This window comes from Somniosus microcephalus, chromosome 6, assembly GCF_052327205.1.
Source record: "Somniosus microcephalus isolate GS21.2 chromosome 6, FLI_Smic_1.0, whole genome shotgun sequence".
Lineage (NCBI taxonomy): Eukaryota > Metazoa > Chordata > Chondrichthyes > Squaliformes > Somniosidae > Somniosus > Somniosus microcephalus.
The window spans coordinates 22,802,626-22,826,466 of NC_140992.1; positions in this window are offsets into that span (position 1 = coordinate 22,802,626).

Sequence of the window (23,841 nt, forward strand, 5' to 3'; positions counted from 1 at the left end):
TACCAGAAGGGATTAACTTAGTCCTGTCATTTGGATAGGCCTGTACTGACCTCTGCTTTTCAACCTGTGTCCCTACCAATCACAGAGCTAGAACCCAGGCGCACAGAGGTCAGGGATGTGGTACACAAGGAGCACATTCCCAAAATGTCTAATTCAGTTTCATAATGCATAATAGCAGAAATTCATTTTCTGCTATTATAACAGAGGTGTTAATCTGTTTATTGTAAAAGGGTTAATGCCTGCATTTAAATAGTAGACTAAGAAATGTCAAAGAAATGCTTTGAGCGATAGTACAGTAATATAATCGAATTATACAGCACAGAAGGAGGCTATTCGGCTCACTGTGCCCGTTCCGGATCTTTGTAAGAGCTATCCAATTAGCCCCACTCGCCCCGATCTTTCCCCTTAGCCCTGCACTGCGAGCAGTAAATTCTAGGCTAATATTCCAACACATATGGGGTCCTGTGACTTTAAATATGAAACACTTAATGGCACTGCTTCATTCAACTCTGTTGATAACAATCCAAATCTCAGTGAATGGAGATTGCAATCACACTGAAATCATTGAACCACTCCAAATCATACCCCCTTACGATTCCAAGCTCAGTTCAGAGTAAAGGTTTTCCCTAGAAATGTACTTGCATTATTTAAAGAATCATTCCACATAGTCACTTCTAGTGGGCAGTGTTCTTCTTTGACTGCCAGCGTGCTGTTTGAGTGTAGAATTACAGAATAGCTCTGTTGCAGCAAAAGCAGCCCTGCTGCTTCTTCCGGCCCAGTAACAGGACCCACACAGAAACCCTGGCACAAACCCCTGCAGTTTTATTTTGTTTGTGCAGAGCATTCTGCAGCTCACCAGCCAGTAGGTTGCCCAGTCCCGTCGTAAAGGCACACCAAGCTCCCTGTGCAGCATATGTAGAGACTGAGAAAGGACCGTAACACAGATCTCCGGGACGAACTTCTGCCACAGTAAATGCTCTACAAAGGGAAGTTCAAGCATTTAACTAGGCGACATGACATCTTCATGCAATATGTACAACTGAACAGAATAGGATCTTAGCTTTGAGGTCAGCACAAAAGAATGGCTCTAGTTTGGCTTGAGGGTCGTATATCATTAAAGAACGACGTGCTTTTATATAGCACCTTTTACGACCTCAAGATGTACCAAAGCGCTTTACAGCTAATAAAGTGCTTTTCAAGTGAAGTCACTGTTGTAATGCAGGAAACGCAGCAGCCAATTTGCGCACAGCAACATCTCACAAACAGCAATGAGGTAATGACCAGATAATCTGTTTTCATCATGTTGGTTGCTGGATAAATATTGGCCTGGACACCAGAGAGAACTCCCCTGCTCTTCTTTGAAATAGTGCCATGGGATCTTTTATATCCACCTGCGAGGGCAGATGGGGCCTCAGTTTAACGTCTTATCTGAAAGATGGCATCTCTGATAGTGCAGCACTCCCTCAGTATGGCACTGAAGTATCAGCCCAGATTTTGTGCTCAAGCCTCTGGAGCGGGACAAGACCTCGTAACCTTTTGACTCAGAAGCGAGAGTGCTACCGACTGAGCCACAGCTGATTAGGGAAGTGCAATGTACAGATACAACAGTTGGTTAGTGTAAAGTCTGTGGGTTGTACGGTTAATAACGACACAGACTTCAGGAGTAACAAACAAACAGGTCTTTACTATTCGAAGGTCAGGGCGAATCTGCCCTAGTAATCCTGTCACAACCCTTATATACTGGTGTGGTCACTGTCGGTATTACCATATACAGAAGCCAAACAAGTAGTGCCACACTTAAAGTAGTTCCCTTAAAGGTGAACGGTTACATACAATAATTTCCTTAAAGGTAGACGGGTACATACACTACAGTTAGGATTTAAGAAAAACAGCCGATGGGGGTGCCCAGTGACAAAGCGTGTTGGCGTATTGAAGCACCATGCCACAGACTGGTAGAGCACTCTATGACCATTGAAGTAGAAAAATTTAATGGGAAATGTTGACATAGCAGTTCACAATGGTTTACATTGACACAAAGGCATGACCATAAATGCTGGCAACAGAAAGTAAGGTTTATGGACAAGAAGTGCATGTCATATGCAAGATTTTTACTATTTCCCCAGAATTTGCTGACAGCACACATGATTATTCTAGCAGAGGCTGCAGGAAATGATGTGAAATCAGTGAATTACGCCATTACTTACTCTACCCCATAATTTCCTGGGACCTTTGAGCCGCTCCACTATTACCCCTCGCCGAAAACAGCTAGAAGGTAATGATCATAGCTCCATCCCTGATTAAAACCAATGGCGATCGCTGCATTTAAGCCATTCTTCACTCCACTGCCACTTAGACTGAAAGATAATGGTGCTGGAGACCTGGGAGTGGCGGGATTGGTATGTTTGATCAAGACGGTAGGAGCAGGACTAACTTTTCTGCTTCTGATTCCTCCTTATCCACTCTCAGTCCACACATAACTCCGGAGAGAATCCCCACACTCATTATCATAAATGGAATCACAGTTAACCACTTCTGTCTGCAGGGCCACAGAGTTCAACTTATCAGCCGATAAGTCATCGATTAAGACTCTCTCACTGAGATACCTCATTTGGCATCGTAATCATTCCCATTGTGATAAGCATCAGAGCAATGGAATACTTCCTGTTAATTTATTGCTGTTGACTTCAGTGTTTCAGTATTATCACCATAACAAAGAAATCGCACTGTTATATTACCTCCTGTATATGCGCTAAATTCTAATTATTCCCATATTGATGTCCCGATAATGATTCATGGTAAGCATGGATTCGAATCGGACCACTGTGTGTAGTTATGTTCATGACCTTTATAATACTGAACATACAGGCAAGTAAACAGACAATAATAATCTGGTTCACATTGTGTAGAATAGCATGCGGGAAGCTAATTGGGGCCTCAGTAAAGTACAACAGAAAAATGAATGGTAGCAGTATAACAGTGAGTGCTTGTACCTCACCTTAACTTTCTCCATTCCGTTTAAGTGAGATAGTGAAATCTGCCTATAATGAAGCTCCATACCAGGAGTGCATATTCCCAAAATCTACCCTGAGTTCAAGGTTCAGACGTCGCATTTGCGCTGCATCCCTAACACCCCTGTTGCAGCACGCCACTTGTCTGGAGTGACAGGTGAATGCTGCATAGTGGAGCTCCACAATGCTGAAATCTCTCGACAATGACGATTGCATTCAATGCGCTCCTGGTACTGGACTTAGCTGAGGAAGGCCAACAGGAGCAGCAGGAGGCTGCTGGGGATGTCAGATGGCATGTAAGGAGTAAAGCGGGTGGCACGCTAGGCGACACTACACATCCCAGGCACCTCTACTTGGGATTGACTGAAGAACTGTGCCTCAAGGGGCTAGGACTTAGCAGGGAATCAGTGATAGAAGTGTGCCATCTCTAGTCGGAACACCTGAGGGCAAGATTTAATATCTGCACGTCATTTCCAATTAACATCAAGGTCACTACGACCCTCAATGTTTATGTATCCGGCTCCCTCTGAGCTACCACTGGCGATAGGTGCGGTGTCAGTAAGATGGCTCTCCACAGATACATGATGGGAATGACAGATGCATTATGTAGTCGGACCAACACCATCATCACATTTGACAGTGACCAGCAACAGTTGCATGAGAAGGCAGTACGATTTTACTGGCCCCCTGGCTGTCCAACAGTGCAAGGAGTCACTGATTGCACACATGTGGCTATTCTTGCCCCTGTGCATAATTACATAATGGCCTGAAAGGGATTTGACTCTTATTAGTGTACGGCTGGTCTTTGCCCACCAGCGCAGAATCATGCAGGTCAATGCCAGCCTGTGGCAGCTCACACAATGCTTTTATTTTGCATTAATCATTTGTGCCAGCCTTATTTAAAGGAAGGAATAGAGGTGAAGATCGGGTCACGAGAGACCATGGGTGCCTTCTGCAGGCATGACTAGCGACGCTCTTGCAAAAAGCATGGACATATGCAAAGCACAGGTGCAACCCATGTTACATAACATAAGAAATAGAGACAGGAGTAGGCCATTCGGCCCCTCGAGCCTGCCCCACCATTCAACACAATCATGGCTGATCTGATCTTAGCCTCAATGCCACTTTCCCGCCCGCTCCCCACCACATGGATGATGATAGAACATATCATTCAGATCTAGAAGTAGTGCTTCGAACCTCTCGACAGCGCGGGGTTTCATTTCAGCGCAGCGTTCCCACCCCCACCACTCCCCCCCCTCCCGCCCCGCATCCAGATCTCAAGAATCATCACCATTCGCTGCATGCTATGTAACTTATCTCTGCAAAGGGGCCTCATTATGGAGCAAGGAGGGCAGAATCCTGAAGCCAAAGCAAAGCAGGAGGACAACAGTGAGGATGAGGAATTAACTGGTGAAACACCAGCGCATCCTGGAAGACCTCCTCAGCTAATTCCTCAATGTCACCATTACCCTCCTGCTCTGCTATGGCATCAGGATTCTGCTGTTCTGCTATATGGAGCAGCTCAGGGGCGTTTCGGAATGTATCTGGTATTAGTGTGCAGGGTACTGATTCAAGATACATTCCATAAAGCCCCTGAACTGCTCCATTTATGAAACATCTTGTCCATGTCTATAAAATAAATTGCCCCAAAACACATTGTGCTACATGTTCCTGCGCACTTTCTCCACTACCATCAATACCCATCTTTAGCCCTGGATATTTTAAACATGTAAATACTCAGCACATTGTCCAAATAATGTTCAGTGATGTGTCAATGTTACCTGCAGTGATTTGCCACAAAGGGTTCCCTTTTGTTTTTGACATGTGATGCCTAAGCTACAGCTTCCTCCAAGCGATTCCCTTATGGAAGGAATACATGTGCTTCGCTGGCTGCAGAATCTGACTGACCACCTGCTGGGTCTCTGGTGGGTTTGGGCCACCTTGCGCGTGAATTGCCACGGGTCTGCATCTGAATCAGCTACTTCTGGTGCTGTTGTGGCTGCCTAGTTCTACTCACTTCCTGGCACGTCTAAGGCCACTGCCCTGACAGACAGCTGTGTTATCTCTTCCTACTGCAGATATGATCCTGCAGTTGGACGCTCACTCAGTATGTCCATTGACCTGCGTGAGAGCTGAACTGCTACAGCGAATGAGGATCTGTGCTGGATCTTGGGCTAAGAGGTGCCAGACCTTCAGAACCCACCACCACTTCTCAGTGTGTCTATTATTCTGCACTCTCTGGATTCCTAGGTGTAAGGGGGGTGGTGGGGTTGGCGCGTGCGCCCAGTCAGTTATGCCCCTGACTGTTTTGTGAGCGGTTCGAATCGCTCCCACGCCCCTTGGGTTCTAGACACCGGACTTAGGTACAGGCGGCGATACAGAAAGACTCGAGTAGACAGGTGGTTTGGATGTAAGAAAACCAGGATTTTATTGACACAGAAATTAACACAGTCTTATGAGAAATTACTAGCATAAAATGCAGGCAAATACAAAATAACTATATACTTATACAGGGAATGGGGAACACACGGCACATCGAGGGAAAACAAACTATATTAACAATCCCCTTATCCTTATCCCACCCCCTATACCTAACTAGATTAAGCTATGAGGGGCCAGAATTCATGTTCACCAATCCAAAACAAAGCCAACTGTTAACAAAATGCAGATTTTGAGGTCTGGTTCTCTGTCCTCTTAGGTACCCCGTCGCCACGTGGTCTTCAGGGGCGCGGTGCTGGAGCTGCTACTGCAACGCACCTTCTTCTCCTCCGCTACCGTCGTCATCTCGTCCCGATGGGTTCGCCTCTTCTTCTCCCTCGGGCGGTTGTCAGCGGTAACGTTATGTTTATCGGACAGTTAACGGTCTTTGCCGGTTAGATTTTGTTACCCATGCATCAAACGCCAGTATATTCGTGGTGGCGTAGACACCTGCATTACAGTGTTCAACAAGATGTTCGTCTTCCCAAGTGCTAGCTTATAACTCGGCACTTGGTCTTTATCAATATGTTTTTCGCTGCCCTGCTCTGCCCTTATCAAGTTTTATCGTCTTCTTCGTCTCTACTCGTCTCGTCTTGCCAGACTACCATACAAGTCCTGGGCTACCTGCTCAATTTTCGTCTCGCCCCTTTTTGCGGTTGGGCGTCCTGGATGACGAGGGACTCGGGTCTCGTTCCCCTCCCCGGCTGTTGGTATGGTGTCTTTTACTGCTGAAATCTCACCGCGGGGAGCGAGAAGAAACCCGCCACGAGGCCAGGGCACGAGTGAGCCAGGAATTAAGGGTGAGGGCCAAGCGCAAGAGAGAGCAGAGAGCGATTGCTACCCGTCGTTTCATCCCTTATCTGCGCGCCAAATTGTTCCAATTTTGGCGGGCTGTTTTAAATAATTACAGCAATCTAAACTAACTGTTTTTAGATGGCCGTTTATCGCACCTAATGGCCTGATGTTCAAGCTGTATTGTTATTAATGCATTCTAATCAGCCTGTCCAGCCTTGATGGCCTCCTTAAGCTGTTTCCGATTATTTATGCAGATAGCTAGGTGGCCTCAAGTATAAGCCTAACTAGTTCTGATCTGTCTATAATCTGGCTCAATGCAGATTCAATGTTTGCTGTCTGCTTTTCCAAAACACAAAGTCCTTTTCACAGAAACTGCATTTTAGGTTTCGATTTCCCCACAAGCTGCTTGTGCTGCCACAGAGTCCAAGCTTTAAAAATCTTGCAGGCTTTTGGCCACGTGGTGCGGACGTCATCTTTTGGGTACCCTTTTTTTAAATGTCCATAGCGTCCCTTTTATTAATAACCTTGGGGAAATGTGGAAATTTTGCGAATCCTACACGAGGTTTCAAGTTTTTTTCCCAACTACAAAAACGTGTATTTATATAGCGCCTTTAACACAGTAAAATCATCCTAAGGCACTTCACTGGAGCGTTATCAGACAAAATTTGACACCGAGCCACATAAGGAGATATTAGGACTTGTGACCAAAAGCTTTGTCAAAGAGGTAGGTTTTAAGGAGTAACAAAGGAGGAGAGAGAGGTAGAGAGGCGGAGAGGTTTCGGGAGGGAATTCCAGAGCTTAGGGCCTTGGCAGCTGAAGGCACGGCCGCCAATGGTGGAGCGATGAAAATCAGAGATGCGCAAGAAGCCAGAACTGGCGGAACGCAGAGATCTCAGAAGGTTGTAGGGCTGGAGGAGGTTACAGAGATAGGGAGGGGGCGAGGTCATGGAGGAGCCCGAACACAAGGATGAGAACTCTAAAGTCGAGGCGTTGCTGGATGTGGGCATCACTGGCAAAGCCAGCATTTATTGCCCATCACCAGTTGCATTGAGAAAGTGGTGATGGGCCTTCTTCTTGAACCGCTATTAGGTAGCGAGTTGCAGGATTTTGACCCAACCACGAGTATTACCGTTTAATTACCATAAACAAATGCACATAAATACTTAACACGATGTCCAAATAAAGTGCAGTGATGCTTGAACGTTGTGAGTGTGATTGGCCACAATGACTCCCCTTTGTGCTTCTGGTTTGTTTGTGACATGGGATGCCTAACCTACTACTCAGGCAAGGATTTTTAAAGGTAAATGTATGGCAATACTCACAAAGGAGTTTAACGTGATCCTACAGACATAAAGATAGAAATTATAGTCTGTACTACTGCTTAACACACTCAGACCAAGTTCCTCCCTGCACAGTTTTAATGCGAAAGTAGGTAATTAGTTTGTGGTTTGCTACACTGAGGAAAATAATAGAAAGACATTCGGACTCCTTTAAATGTTTGACTGTGGTAAAACCACCAATGAACTCCTGTACAAATGAATAACTGTCTTTAAAGCAATGTTACAGCACCTATGTCCGTTTGCTGAGTGTAAACAAGCTTTCTGTAAAAACCCTGAAACAACGCGATGACGTCATCACATTGGTCACGTGGTGCCCCGAGTGGTGGGAAACGTGATGACGTCATGACGTCAGAGGTGGGAGGTTCTGAGTTCAGACCTCGTGGAACAAGCTACTGTATAGACCTGTTTGCTGTTGCTCCTGCATGTTTTTGTTTTGTTCACCAGTTTAATTAAATTCGGTTAATTTACTGAACTGACTCGAACGCAGTGATTTAGATAGGAATCCGTTGATTCCTACATCACTATCTATTCTTGGGATGTGGGCGTCACTGGTAAGGCCAACATTTAATGGCCATCCCTACTTGCCCTTGAGAATGTGGTGCAGTTTTTGATACAACTGAGTGGCTTGATAGGCCACCTCAGAGGGCAGTTAAAGGTCAACCACGTTGGTGTGGGACTGGAGTCACATATAGGCCAGACCAGGTAAGGACGGCAGGTTTCCTTGCCTAGAGGACATCTTTGAACCAGCTGGGTTTTTACAACAACCAGTGTGCTTCATGGTCACTTTTACTGATAGCAGCTTTTTATTTCCAGATTTAAAAAAAAACCTGAATTCCAATTCTCATCCTGCCATGGTGGATCTTGAAGTCACGTTCTTGCTGGATTATTAGTCCAGATCTACTGAGATTGCTAGTCCAGCAACATATCCACTATGCTACTTTACCCATGGAAGTACTATGGGGTAGTTTGAAGAGTGTTTGAAGACCAGGACCTCAAACCCAGCACCAAGCTCATGGTCTACAGAGCAGTAGTGATACCCGCCCTCCTGCATGTTTCAGAGACATGGACCATGTACAGCAGGAACGCTCGATCAGCTCCGGTGGACGGGCCACATCGTCCGCATGCCCGATACGAGACTCCCAAAACAAGCGCCGACACGGCAAGAGAGCCCCAGGTGGGCAGAGGAAATGCTTCAAGGACACCCTCAAAGCCTCCTTGAAAAGGTGCAACATCCCCACCGACACCTGGGAATCCCTGGCCCAAGACCGCACAAAGTGGAGGAGAAGCATCCGGGAAGGCGCCGAACACCTCGAGTCTCTTCGCCGGGAGCAAGCGGAAGCCAAGTGCAAACAGCGGAAGGAGCGCACGTCAACCCAAGCACCCCACCCACCCGCCCCTTCAACCATCGTCTGCCCCACCTGTGACAGAGACTGTAGGTCCCGCACTGGTCTCATCAGTCACCTGCGAACTCATTTTTAATGTGGAAGCAAGTCATCCTCGGTTCCGAGGGACTGCCTAAGAAGAAGAAGACTATGGGCTAGAAATTTGTCTTGGGCATTGGTGCAAAATGGACGGTATAGGCATGGCCCACCTGTTATACGCCCCGCCTGATACTCAGTTCTATTGAAGTCAATGGAACTGAGCATTGTGCAGGTGATATAATAGTTGGTGGATACAATACCACCTGTCCTGCACTACCACCCAAAATGAATTTCTACCCCAATGAACATTAATCAGAAATGCAAAGATTGTTGAAACATCATAAATTTTTCAACTGTTTTTAAATGATCTTGAAGTTTCTGTACAGAGCTTAACTTTTTGAATCTCGAATGTAAAAATTAGTATTTGGATTTGTATGTTTAATATATGAAGTTTAGAATATGAATCTGTATACGTAAAAGTAAATGAGTTAATGCCTGCTTAATACAGCACAGAGGGGAATTTGGTATAAATACATTAAGCATTTGAACGAGAATCAATCATCATTTATGCCCTAAATGGTCAGCATGTCTAAAGATGTTTACACGGGAATGCTGAAAAGGACTTGAAGTTTTTCTGTTATGGTAAAGGTGCCGATAAGGAGATATATTCAAAGGAAAGTTGGACACGCTCACCTATGAGCATTAATCCTCCCCGTCTGATTTTCCTGTATTCACTATGCCCGGGTGCCGGAGCAGCATGATCTACCCTAAACTGCACAGCAATCTTGCATCCCTTATCTGGTTAGAATTGGTCTGCACAGTGGACTGGGTGCCCCAGTGGGTTTGCCCCTTTCACTCTGGAATCTGATTCAAATCCATTCCGCACTGGAGGCATCAAAGTTTGCTCTCGCTGCTGGGTGTAAGGGTTCTAACATGGAGCGAGTTCCGACAGTCTCTGCCAGGGTCGCCAGCCCTCCAGGATTGGCCTGGAGCCTCCAGGAATTAAAGTCCAATCTCCGGGACACTGCTGCGAGCAACCTGGAAGAAAAATCATAGGGCCATTACAAAATTGTGGAGGCTTTTTCATTTTCTTTTGTTTGCTAGTTATAAAAATATTGGACACGGGGTGGGGTGGGTGGGGGTGGAAAGAAGGTTGTTTGCTTGACAGTCAAGTATAATCCAATCGGGTAACTGACATGAATCAGTCATTCATGAAAGAAAGACTTATGAAATAATACAGAGCGGCCTACGGGTGGCGCTGTCCAGGGAGAGTATAAATACTCAGGCATGGGCCCAGCTTGCGCAGGACATTCTTAACAGGAACTAGTGAAGGACACAACTAGACCTCCATGTTGTAAAACAGTTGATTAAAGCTTTGTTTAACGCTTAGACCAAGTGCCTAGTAGTTTTCTTACGTCAGTAACGAAGGCCGGAATCTTTACCTTGGAGTCAGGTTGTGTGCGTGCGGGGCGTGTAGCAGGTCGAGAACGCGATGTTCTGAGAAGCGTGTTGTTCAGAGCGACTTTAACTTAATGGCCCCAATTGGAAAAATTCCTGCGCATTTCCCGGCCCAATTAAATGGAGCGGGTCTGCTGACATCATTGATGACTCGTTTCCAGCGCTGATATTAAAGGCAGCCCTGCACTGAAGGTTGCCAGAGGAGGGTGGAACCTGACGTACATAGCCTGAGTCCTGTTAGAAAGCAGCAAGGATGGACAGCCAAAGGCAGAGGGCTGCACCACGCTTTTCAGACGCTTCCCTGCATACACTGGTGGAGGCATGCAGGGAGGTCCTCTTTCCTGCTGATAGGCGAAGGAGACCTCCCAAAGAGACCAAACGAGCCTGGCTGGATATAGCTGAGGAGGTCAGCAGCAGCAGGGATGTGGTGAGGAGGACCTGGATCCAGTGCAGGAAATTATTCAATGATCTCATGAGGTCAGGAAAGGTGAGAGCAGTGCCACACTCACCTTCATCCTGATGTGCCTGTCACCACATCCCCATCACTCTGCCTTCCCAAGCCTACTCCTGCACGTCATTCCTCACACCAACATACCTTGCACGTCCACCCATCCCTCTCTCTCTGTGTACATACTCACATCCCCATCTGACTAACCACCCCTGACACTCACCCTCATCCTAATGCAATCAGAGCAAGTAACACCACATTTGGCATCGGCAGCCCACTCCCTCATAGTCATCTTCTACAGATGTAACATCCATTCCTTACACTCATTCCTTCACTCTCACTCAAACTTCTCTTCTTTCCCTCCTTGCAGGATAAAAGAGCCCAGAACACGTGGGAGAGACAGAGAACCGGAGGTGGCCCTCCAGTCTTCACCCAACTAACAGCAGCAGAGGAGGAGGCTTTGGAGAACCTGGGAGTTGGAGAGATGCTGGCGGTGGGAGACAGAGAGAGGGGGACATCCCAGCAACCTGGTGACAGAATCAAATCTCATAAAGCCACATGGCATACAACAGTCACTTATATGGTGACTGATGTCAGCAGCCAGTGAAATGCCATCATGTGCAAAATGGTAATGTTACACATTCTTATTATAACACTTCTAGTTCATCTCTTTACCCTCCCACAAGTCCATCACGTGCCCCCACCCCCCTTCTGTCCAGCCAGAGGAGGAAGACAACTCCTCAGAGGAGCCTCCAGCCCTCTGAGGGTGCACCGTCAGCAGACCCTAGCGCACCCAGCACCAGCGCAGATACGCACACCTCACTGGGTCCTGTGTACCATAGAGTAGAGTTGTCACCTGGTGTCTCACAATTCACAAGTGAGCAAGAGCAGGTGGTGTTGACAGGGACAGCAATGGAGACTCCTCGCCAGAGGGTGCAGGATGCTACAAGCTTGGCTGAGCTGCATGCAGACGCTGAGTCTCGTGGTCATTGAGAAAGAGGGTGATCTTGGAGGGGCTGCAACAATTGCATGAGGCTCTGGCATCTTTTGCAGCTGCAATGTCTGCAAATGTGCAGAGAATGGAGGAGTCCATCTCCAACATGAGCGCCACCATGTCACAGGTGATGGCGACGTTGTGCTGCTCCATGGAAAGGATGACCACCTACATGGAGCAGCAAATGTGCCAGTCATATGAGCACATGCTAGCTCTTTTTTATTATTCGTTCCTGGGATGTGGGCGTCGGTGGCAAGGCCAGCATTTATTGCCCATCCATAATTGCCCTTGAGAAGCTGGTGGTGGGCTGCCTTCTTGAACCGCTGCACTCCGCGTAGTAAAGGTACTCCTATAGTGTTATAATAGCAAAATACTGCAGATGCTGGAAATCCAAAATAGCAACAGAAATTGCTGGAAAAACTCAGCAGGTCAGGCAACATCCGTGGAGAGAAATTTGAGTTGACGTTTCGGGTCGAAACCCTTCTTCAAAACTGGAAAGAAAAGAAAATAGATCGAAGGCAGGGCTGCGATCGAACCAAAAGAAGTAAAAGAGACAATAAAAGGTATTCAAAACCAGACGAGATGGTAATAGGCCAGTGGAGACAAAAGACAGCTGAGATTAGGTGTGAAGTGTACTGGCAGGATTGGAGACAGCTGCCAGGTGGGAGAGAGAAACAAAAGGAAAGGGGGGGGGGAAAGGCAGACCCAAAACAAAGGGGTGGAAAAAATTATAAGTAAAAAAGTAATAGGGGCCGAGGTTATGATCTGAAATTGTTGAACTCGATATTTAGTCCGGAAGGCTGCAAAGTGCCTAATCGGAAGATGAGGTGCTGTTCCTCGAGTTTACGTTGAGCTTCCGTGGAACAATACAAGAGGCCAAGGACGGTGAGGTCCGAGTGGGAATGGAGCGGTGAATTAAAATGACAGGCGGCCGGAAGCTCGGGGTCACCCTTACGGACTGAACGGAAGTGTTCCGCAAAGCGGTCACCCAATCTGCGTTTGGTCTCCCCAATGTAGAGGAGACCGCATCGTGAGCAGCGAATACAGTATACTAGATTGCAAGAAGTACAAGTAAATCGCTGTTTCACCTGGAAGGGGTGTTTGGGGCCCTGGACAGTGGGAAGGGGGGAGGTATAAGGGTAGGTGTTACATCTCCTGCGCTTGCACGGGAAGGTGCCAGGCGAAGGGGAAGGGCTGTTTGGGGTGATAGAGGAGTGGACTAAGGTGTCTCGGAGGGAGCGGTCCCTACGGAATGCTGAAAGGGGAGGGGAGGGGAAGATGTGTTTGGTGGTGGGATCACTTTGGAGGTAGCGGAAATGGCGGAGGATGATCCATTGAATGTGGAGGCTGGTGGGGTGAACCCTATCGTTGTTCCGGGAGGGAGGGGCAGGGGTGAGGGCAGAAGTGCGGGAGATAGAACAGACACGGTCGAGAGCCGTGTCAACCACAGTAGAGGGGAATCCTCGGTTGCGGAAAAAGCACTGGTGTGGAAGGTGGCATCGTCGGAGCAGATACGGCGGAGGCGGAGAAACTGGGAGAATGGAATAGAGTCCTTACAGGAGGTGGGGTGGGAGGAAGTGCAGTCCAGGTAGTTGTGGGAGTCAGTGGGCTTGTAGCGAATATTGGTCGATAACCTATCCCCAGAGATGGAGACGGAGAAGTCGAGGAAGGGAAGGGAAGAGTCAGAGATGGACCATGTGAAGGTGAGGGAAGGGTGGAAATTGGAGGCAAAGTGAATTAAATTGTCTAGTTCGGGGCGAGAGCAGGAAACGGCACCGATACAGTCATCAATGTATTGGAAATGTTTCTCTCTCCCACCTGGCAGCTGTCTCCTATCCTGCCAGTACACTTCACACCTAATCTCAGCTGTCTTTTGTCTCCACTGGCCTATTACCGTCTCGTCTGGTTTCGAATACCTTTTATTGTCTCTTTTACTTCTTTTGTTCAATCGCAGCCCTGCCTTCGATCTATTTTCTTTTCTTTCCAGTTTTGAAGAGGGGCTTCGACCCGAAACGTCAACTCAAATTTCTCTCCACGGATGTTGCCTGACCTGCTGAGTTTTTCCAGCAATTTCTGTTGTTACTCCTATAGTGTTGTTAGGGAGGGAGTTCCAGGATTTTGACCCAATGACTATGAAGGAACGGCGATATATTTCCAAGGCAGGATGGTGTGTGACTGGAGAGGGACTTGGAGTGATGGTGTTCCCATGTGCCTGCTGCCCTTGTCCTTCTAGGTGGTAGAGGTCGTGGGTTTGGGAGGTGCTGTTGAAGAAGCCTTGGCAAGTTGCTGCAGTGCATCCTGTAGATGGTGCACACTGCAGCCATGGTGCGCCGGTATTGGAGGGAGTGAATGTTTAAGGTGGTGGATGGGGTGCCAATCAAGCGAGTTGTTTTGTCCTGGATGGTGTCGAGCTTCTTGAGTGTTGTTGAAGCTGCACTGATCCAGGCTCCTGACTTGTGGCTTGTAGATGGTGGTAAGACTTTGGGGAGTCGGGAAGTGAGACACTCGCTGGAGAATACCCAGCCTCTGACCTGCTCTTGTAGCCAAAGTATTTATGTGGCTGGTCCGGTTAAGTTTCTGGTCAATGATGCAAATGGTGGGGGATTCGGCGATGGTGATGTCTTTGAATGTCAAGGGGAGGTGGTTAAACTTTCTCTTGTTGGAGATAGTCATTGCCTGGCACTTGTATGGCGCGAATGTTACTTACCACTTCTCAGCCCAAGCCTGAACATCGTCCAGGTCTTGTTGCATGCGAGCATGGACTGCTTCATTATCTGAGGAGTTGCGAATGGAACGGAACACTGTGCAGTCATCAGCGAACATCCCTACTTCTTACCTTATGATGGAAAGAAGGTCATTGATGAAGCAGCTGAAGATGGTTCGGCCTAGGACAATGCCCTGAGGAACTCCTACAGCAATGTCCTGGGGCTGAGATGATTGACCTTCAACCACCACAGCCATCTTCCTTTGTGCTGGTATGACTCCAGCCAGAGTTTCCCTTGATTCCCATCGACTTCAACTTTACTAGGGCACCTTGATGCCACACTCGGTCAAATGCTGCCTTGATGTCAAGGGCAGCCGCTCTCACCTCACCTCTGGAATTCAGCTCTTTTGTCCATGTTTGGAGCAAGGCTGTAATGAGGTCTGGAGCCGAGTGGTCATGGCGGAACCCAAACTGGGCATCAGTGAGCAGGTTATTGATGAGTAAGTGCCGCTTGATAGCACTGTCGATGACACTTTCCATCACTTTGCTGATAATTGCAAGTAGACTGATGGGGCGGTAATTGGCCAGATTGGATTTGTCCTGCTTTTTGTGGACAGGACATACCTGGACAGTTTTCCACATTGTCGGGTAGATGCCAGTTTTGTAGCTGTACTGGAACAGCTTGGCTAGAGGCACGGCTAGTTCTGGAGCACAAGTCTTCAGCACGACAGCCGGGACAACAGATGGCAGGCACTCATAGACCTCCTCTGTAGGAGGGATATAAACATAGACTTGGGCATTCATCGCCCCACTGCTGTGCAGCAAGGTGCTCTCCAGCTCCTTGCTAGCAAGCAAGTGCGGGTGGCCCATGAGAGGGGTGATGTTGAGAGGGGACATGGAAGTGGGGGCTCTTCTCAAAGTGCTCCCACTTCTCCCCCGTTACCTCCCCCTCAATCAGAGCCCCACATGCTTCCTTGGATCCCAATGGCCGAGTCTGCCCCTGCACAGTCGCAGGAGGAGCAGACTTTGGCGGGGCCAGCACAGGCTCCAAAACCCAGGGGATGTCCGCCAAAAGTGTCCGACGAGTCGCAGCAGGGAAGTGAGCAGCATCCTCTACCTCTGCTGATGCCACAGTGGCTGCACCTCGTAGAAGCACTCGGAAAAGAAAATTGACCCAAAAGTAGATGCACATGGGTATGCTCATGTTTGTGTTAAGTTTCAATTATATTGATGACACACATAAATGTTTTTCTTTGCACCACTTTCTGGTCTTGTCCATTTCTGCCTGCTACATTGGAAGTGGCTTTGCCACCTGGAGTGAATGGTGACACATTACTTAACTTCGAGCACTGGGACTTTGGGTGAGACGAATGGCTTTTTCATTGAAGGGATGCTTTATGATGTTGTTGGGCAGAAGGGGGAACTTAGTACAGCATGTGGCAGCCATGTGGCTGCACTGGTGCAAGTTAAGTAAATCTGGCCATGATGAGGCCGTCCCGGGCCTCCCAGGCAGCTTTGTGCGCTGCTGCTGGTGCCATCTCCACCTCAGATTCTTCCTCCTCCTCATCGTCCTCGCCTTCTACCTGCTCCTCCTCTGAAGAGGCTGTGTGCTCCGCGCCTTGCTCCTGCTGCAGCTCCAATCCTCGCTGCTGCACTATGTTGTGCAGCGCGCAGCAGACGACGATGATTTTGGAGACCCTGGCTGGTGTGTACTGATGGGCTCCTCCGGATCTGTCAAGGCATCTGAAGCGCAACTTTAGCATGCCCATTACTTGCTCTATGACACATCTGGTGGACATGTGGCTCTCATTATAACGCTCCTCGGCCTTAGTACTGGGCGTCCTCAAGGGTGTCATGAGCCACGTCTTCAGTGGATAGCCCTTGTCTCCAAGCAGCCAGCTGGATGGTCTGACGGACAGTGGACTGGCGCAGAACAAAAGAGTCATGACAGCTGCCAGGGAATCTGGCGCACACATGCATAATCATCTTTTTATAGATGCAGATGAGGGAGTGGAAGCCCTTGCGGTTTACAAACACCCCTGGGTAATGATGGGGTGCCTTCATGGCCACATATGTGCAGTCGATGATGCTCTGCGCCTGGGGGAATTCAGCCAGAGCCACAAAGCCGAACGCCCGCTCAGTAACACTGGTCTCATCAGTGGCAAAGTTGATATAATTGGCTGACTTGTGAGACCTGGGTGATGCATCTGTGGGCAGCCGACTGCGAGATCCTGCAAATGTCTGCTGCAGATCCCTGGAAGGAGCCTTAGGAGAAGAACTTGAGGGCGCTGGTGACTTTGACAGCCACTAGTAGGCAATGTCCACCAGGACCTCTGGGCAGCAGGTCTTGTTCCAGCAAGCTACAAATGTCTGCGATGTCCTGGCGCGATAGCCTGAGCCTCCTTTGGCACTGCTGCTCAGTCATGTTGAGGAAGCTCATCCTCTGCCTGTATACCCTGTGTTGGGGGTATTGCCTCCAGCACGCTGCAGCCCTGTGCTGACCCCCTCTCTCCCATGGAGCATCAGGTCGTTGAGGAGAAGGCTGCTGTTGTGGTCGCTGCTGCTGGTGTGGCTGGTGTTGTTGGTGGTGGAGCTCCTCTTGGCCCTATTCTGAGGACCATGGTGAGACAGTATAAGTGGCACCCATGCTGATGTAGTAGATGGCAGGTAAGGTGGAGATCAGAGGGCCAATCCCTCAAGGTTGTGATAGTGAGTAGCAATGTGGTGAGAGTGGCTTCCGAGGTTTCAAAAATGACCTGCAAGCTCCTGTGGGCACGCAAATCTGTGGACAAAATGGAGTGAGCAGGAGCCTTTCCATGAGGTAAGTAATGAGGTGTAATGTGCTGTCAATGAATGAACTCGCCAATAGCCACTGAACTTCTGCCTCCCCTTCACAGGCTAGGTACCCGACCTCTGTGAATCCCATGCTCCTGCAGTTAAAGTCAAAAGTTGGCATTAAAAACACTCTTAGAGGTCTCTCAACAAGCATTTAATGATTTCAATGAGGTCGCCAGCCTCTGCCGATTGGGTCCGTGTCGCGCCTTCAAAGCTGCTCAAGTTAAACACGCGTGCTTGGCAACAGGAAATTTCCGGCTGAAAAGTCTGTTCGCTCTCCAATTGGCGGGGTCAGGCAGTGTGCCGCGGGTATGGACATGTTGGCCGACCAATGGCAGGTGTGTGGGGGCGGGGTAGTTGGAGGCAGGAGTGACACATCCAGGAATATGTCCAACCAGAGATGGCAACCCTAGCCTCAGCCTAGTTTCTTATATATTCAAATTCACAACATAGACTTTATTTTCGTTTTTGATTAAGTGTTAGGCAGACTCATTAATGTGTGACCACATTAGAACTTCAACTTTTCTAAGTCGCAGCACGCCAGATATAGGAGCAGGGGTGTGAAGTTCCCTTCTGCTAACGCCAACCCTGAAAATTCACCCCTAGCGCGAAGGATTTTAGCCCAGTGCAGTGCTCATCCACAATAGATTCCTCTGCTCGATGGCAAAGTTACTTTAAAGAAATATGAAGGAAAGTGTGAATGTCAGTCATTATATATGTTAATTTCTGCATTTTGAAATGTTAGGCCTTTGTTAATGTATTCTGTGCCCAAGGAATTGATTCCATTTTCTTCCTCTCTCAAGGAATATTTTAATAAACCCTAAGATGCTGGACACAGGCAGGAATTCTGGACAGAATTAATTTCTGTCCTTTCATTTTAAATGCAGAAAGGAAAACTATTGATTTGATTTTATTTGAATGTAAATTACTCTTTATGCAATTCCTTGCTTAAAAGAATAAATATTTGGAAATTAAGGCGATTAAAATACTAGTTCCTTTTTAATGAAGCTTTTCGGTCACAGAAAATATGAGTAATCTGATTAGGCATTCAGGCTGCCCTTTCTATCTTTGCTTACATTAACTGGGTACAAAGCAGCCGGGTGCAGATTAGAGTTTAAATGTGGATTACTAGATAAAGCCTGGTCCAAGCGAGGTTACTATGAAGCAGAGCGAGAGAAAGCGAGAGCTGGATTTACCTTTCACCTTATTTATTTTTTTTAAACTCCACTTTTGGCACATTATTCTTGTTGTCTTGTTCTCTGAGTTACAGTTGCCTTATTAAAGCCATCGGGGATAAGAGATAAAGATACGGAGAGCGTGTACAAGGGGTAGAGAACGTGAGGAAGACAGAACTAAATGCAACCCAGTGAACAGTTAGAAAAGTTGCTCTGATGCTTGCTGTGAACCGATAGCACTTCTCTCATTTCCTGTTAGTGCATGAACAGCCCAAAAATATCAACAACAACCAAATGATTTTACTGGCTACTTGTTATTTTAATTGAGTCTTGTAGAGAAAAAAACTGACAGCAAACTTGCCTGGTTGGTACAAAATCAACCAACTGAATTAGTTTAAAAAAATTTGTTTATGGGATGTCGGCATCGCTGGCAAAGCCAGCATTTATTGCCCATGCCTAATTGCCTTTGAGAAGGTGGTGGTGAGCTGCCTTCTTGAACCACTGCAGTCCGTGTGGTGAAGGTATTTCCACTGTGCTGTTAGGAAGGGAGTTCCAGGATTTTGACCCAATGACGATGAAGGATCGGCGATATATTTCCAAGTCAGGATGGTGTGTGACTTGGAGGGGAACTTAGAGGTGGTGGTGTTCCCATGCGCCTGCTGCCCTTGTCCTTCTAGGTGGAAGAGGTCGCAGGTTTGGGAGGTGCTGCCAAAGAAGCCTTGGCGAGTTGCTGCAGTGCATCTTGTAGATTGTACACACTGCAGCCACGGTACGCCGGTGCTGCAGGGAGTGAATGTTTAAGGTGGTGGATGGGGTGCCAATCAAGTGGGCTGCTTTGTCTGTTAGATAAATTTAAATGGATACAGCAATCTGCTTTTATTTTACATAGAGCAGCACGGTGGCATAGTGGTTAGCACTGTTGCCTCACAGCGCCAGGGACCCGGGTTTGAATCCGGCCTCGGGCGACTGTCTGTGTGGAGTTTGCACATTCTCCCTGTGTTTGCGTGGGTTTCCTCCGGGTGCTCCGGTTTCCTCCCACAGTCCAAAGATGTGCGGGTTAGGTTGATTGGCTATGATAAAATTGACCCTTAGTGTTAGGGGGATTAAATACGTGGGGTTACGGGGATAGGGTGGGATATGTGTCGGTGCAGGCTCGATGGGCCGAAATGGCCTCTATCTGCACTGTGGGGTTTCTGTGATTTCTGTGATCAGTTCCTTTACTTCGGGGTTTCCAGAGTTCACCGGATTATCAGCTGATTTGATTATTATTGCTGCCTGTTTCTCTCCTTCCCCAAAATCTGTGGTGTGACATTTCCTAGTGTGCTGTTGAGTGCTCAATATTCCCTTCCATCAACAACCTATCGAATCATAGAATCTTACAGCACAGAAGGAGGCCATTCCTTAGACAAGAATCTACATGGAGCAGAACTAGCCAAGAATCTATATATACAGAACTAGCCAAGAATCTATATAAAGCAGAGCTTTATCCACCTTTTGGATGAGATGTTAAACCGACGCCCCATCTGCTCTCTCAGGTGGACGTAAAAGATCCCATTGCACTATTTTGAAGAAAAGCAGGGGAGTTCTCCCCAATGACCTGGACAATGTTTATCCCTCAATCAAAATAACAAAAACAGTTTACCTGGTCATTATCACATTGCTGTTTGTGGGAGCTTGCTGTGCACAAATTGGCTGCTGCGTTTCCTAAATTACAACAGTGACTACACTTCAAAAAGTACTTCATTGGCTGTAAAGCGCTTTGGGACATCCTGAGGTGAAAGGTGCTATATAAATGCAAGTCTTTCTTCCTTTCTTACAGAACCATATAATGCAGAGCTAGCTAAGAATCTTTATATACAGAACTAGCCAAAATGGCTGCTTTCTGGTGGTGGCGATTGTTGAAATCTCGACTCCGAGTAAGACTCTAAACACCGGGTTCCGTCAGAAAAGTAACACTTTAATGTTTTACTTGGTGCAACAAGGGAAGCGTGTCTCAGTCAATGGCTGAGGCAACAACTTCAACAAGCATGAATTCGGACTCTATATTTATACAGTGAAGTAAACAACTCCTGATTGACACATCATTATCATACATCAAACCGTTTCATGCACAAGAACAATGAATAGAACATCTTGTCACATTCCTGTACGTTCACATAGTTAATCATTGCTACATACACAAAGACATCTGTCACCACAGACTTACTCCTATTCCTCTTACATTGTTCAGTTACAGGCTGCACCTTGGGAGCGGTTTTGGTACCTAGCACATTCTGTTCTGGCCGTGTTCCAACAGTCTTGCATCAACTAAACCAATACTTAAACTTTTAACCCATGTCAACTATCCCATCATACTTTGCAAGACTGACACAAATCTATAGGTATGATATTCTATATTTCCACATGATGGGGGTTGGGGGCAATAACTTAGTGGAGTTGCTGCTAATGGCCAACTGAAAGTGGCATCGGCAGAGCCTGGTCACCTATTACCCTCTCAGCTACGGTAGACATGTGGCTTGGTGAGACCAAATGGTATTGGTGAAAATGGTATAGAATACGCAGCCAGTCAAGAATTTGTACAATATAGAGTTAATGAGAAAGCCAATCTGCCATTTGCCGATGAAGAGGTGGATAGTATTGTATGTGTTGGAAACTATCAAAATCTGGTCTTCCTAAGGACTGCTGTTCTTTGGTACAATGGTAGCACTCTTGCTTCTAAGTCAGAAGTTTGTGGGTTCAAGTCCCACGCCTAAGACTTGGGCGCATAATCCATGAAGATGCTTGAGTGCAGTATGGAGGGAGTGGTGAACGTTCGGAGGTGCTGTTGTTCAGATGAAACATTAAACTGCGGTCCTGTCTGCCCTCTCACGTGGCACTGAAGTAAATGGAGTTCTCCCAAAGTCTTGGCTAATATTTATCCCTCAACTAACATCACTAAAAATCAGAATACCTGGTCATTTATCTCGTAGGAACAGGAGTAGGTCATTCACCCCCTCGAGCCTGTCCCATTCAAGTAGAACATAGCTGTTCTGTACCTCAACTCTATTTACCCACCTTAGCTCTGTAAAGTCTGTGGGTTGTATAGCGAAGTAATACACAGACTACAAGAGTAACTTAAACAGGACTTTACTATTTGAAGGTCAGGGCGAATCTGCCCAATAAATTCTGCCACAGCACTTATATACCGGTGTGGTCACCGTCGGTATTACAGTATACAGCAGCCAGGATAAAGTAGTGCCACACCTAAAATAGTTCTCTTAAAGGTGGACGGTTACATACAATAGTTCTCTTAAAGGTAGAACAGTTACATACACTACAATCCTCCCTTTTTAGCTTACAACATACTTATTCCCCATTAACATAACATCATAACATATCCAACTTCATGTTACAACAGTTCACAGAGGTAGTCTCTGCGGAAACAGTTCACAGATTCAGTCTCTGCGGGAAACAGTTCACAGATTCAGTCTCTGATCTTCTTGACTCGGTCCGGACCACGCCTCCGTGGTGTAGTCGGGTCACCTTGCTAGAGGGACTCCTCCCATAGTCCTTCCCTAGACTTAACAGCTTTACTTCCATCACTTCTGAACCAGCATTGCTGACTTTTTTAAAACAAACAAAAACAGTTGGATTGCCTTGGGAAATTTTCCTACTTTCCAACTGATTTGGCTCCGTTCGGGGGACCACGTGTGTGATCGGGTAGAGGTAATAATGGTTCAGATGGTTATCATCTTCTGCTTCGTCTTTTCCTTTTTTGCTTCTTGGAGACTCTCGGGGCTCCATTGTCAGCTGCCAGCTGTAACGCCACCATCTCCCTATGTTCCTTAGACTTTAAGTGATTCATCCTGATTTCGGCACTTTGGGAGTTCTCGGCACAAGCTGGGCAGACCAGGTCCTCGTAATATTCAGTGTCACTCAACAGATCATGGTAATATTCGGTGTCGTCCTGAGCTAGGCCAGCGAGAGGGTCTTCTATTTCCTCCTTACCCAGCTGGACGTTAGCCAGCTTTTGTTCCAAATCCAGACATCTTTCCTGAAGAGACTTCTTCATGTGTTCCGCTTCATCCAGCTTTTTCTGGGCTTTCAGCAAGTCTTTTACTAATGACCTCATTTGTGATTTCAATACTTCAACTTCCTTCGGAGATTGATTGATCGGACTATTCAATCCCTCTACTGAAGTAGCTGTTTCAGCATTCTGTTGTTCTACATTGACGTGAGTCAGCGTACTTTTGGCATCCAAGGGCTGCTCTGCTGCAGTCTTCTCCGTTTGTGTTGCTACTTCAGCTATTTCAATAACTTTTGAGAGCTCCGAACCCCTTTTCTTTGAAGATTGAGGCTCGTGTTCAAGTTTTTCCCATTTCAGAGTCTTGTCCCTCAGCATATGAAGGAGTTGGCTGACTGTTAACTCTTCTGCCATCATCCCTTTCCCATTCGCTGCAGGGCTGTTTATAACCTTGCCTGGAGGAGTTGGCTGACTGTTAACTCTTCTGCCATCATCCATTTCCCATTAGCTGCAGGGCTGTTTAGAACCTTGCCCTGGGGCTCCTTTGCTGTTTCTACTTCGCCATCATCCGCAGCCCCCACCATTCGAATTTCCACAATTGAATCGTCCGGTGATGCTGCACCCGACTTCAGTAGGAGCTCGGAATTCATGGCGACCAAATCAGCCTTTTCTGCCTGCAACCTGCTAACAAGCGCCTTCAGTTGCTGAACATCTTGCTCCACCAGATTAGAGCACGCACCTTCAGAGACCGAATCAGCTTTGATTCGTTTGGCCTCCTCACGCAGACGGTTTGTGTGCTCCTGCTCCATTTTCTCCCTCAGCTGCTTCTGTTGTCTTTCCAGATTCTCCCACTCTGTGTCCAAGAACTTTTTCATTGCTGTTGTCTCTTGCTCAAGATGGCGACTCAATTGTTCTAATTGCTGTTGTAATTTGAAATAAAGTTGAGTTCGAGCCCGGTGTTCCTCAGTAATGTATATGTCTGTGAACTGGACAGACTCAGAATTCTCTGTCAAACTATGTTGTTGTTGTTCAGTGGAATTCTGTTCTGAAACTTTGTTCTCCTCTGGCGCATAAGCCTTTATGCACGCCTTCGTTTTTCCAACCTCAGTCAGCAAGTCCATTTTAGCCTTGTCTTTCATACTTGGGCTGGTCTTATCGTCATCCGTTTCAGAGTCTGAGCTG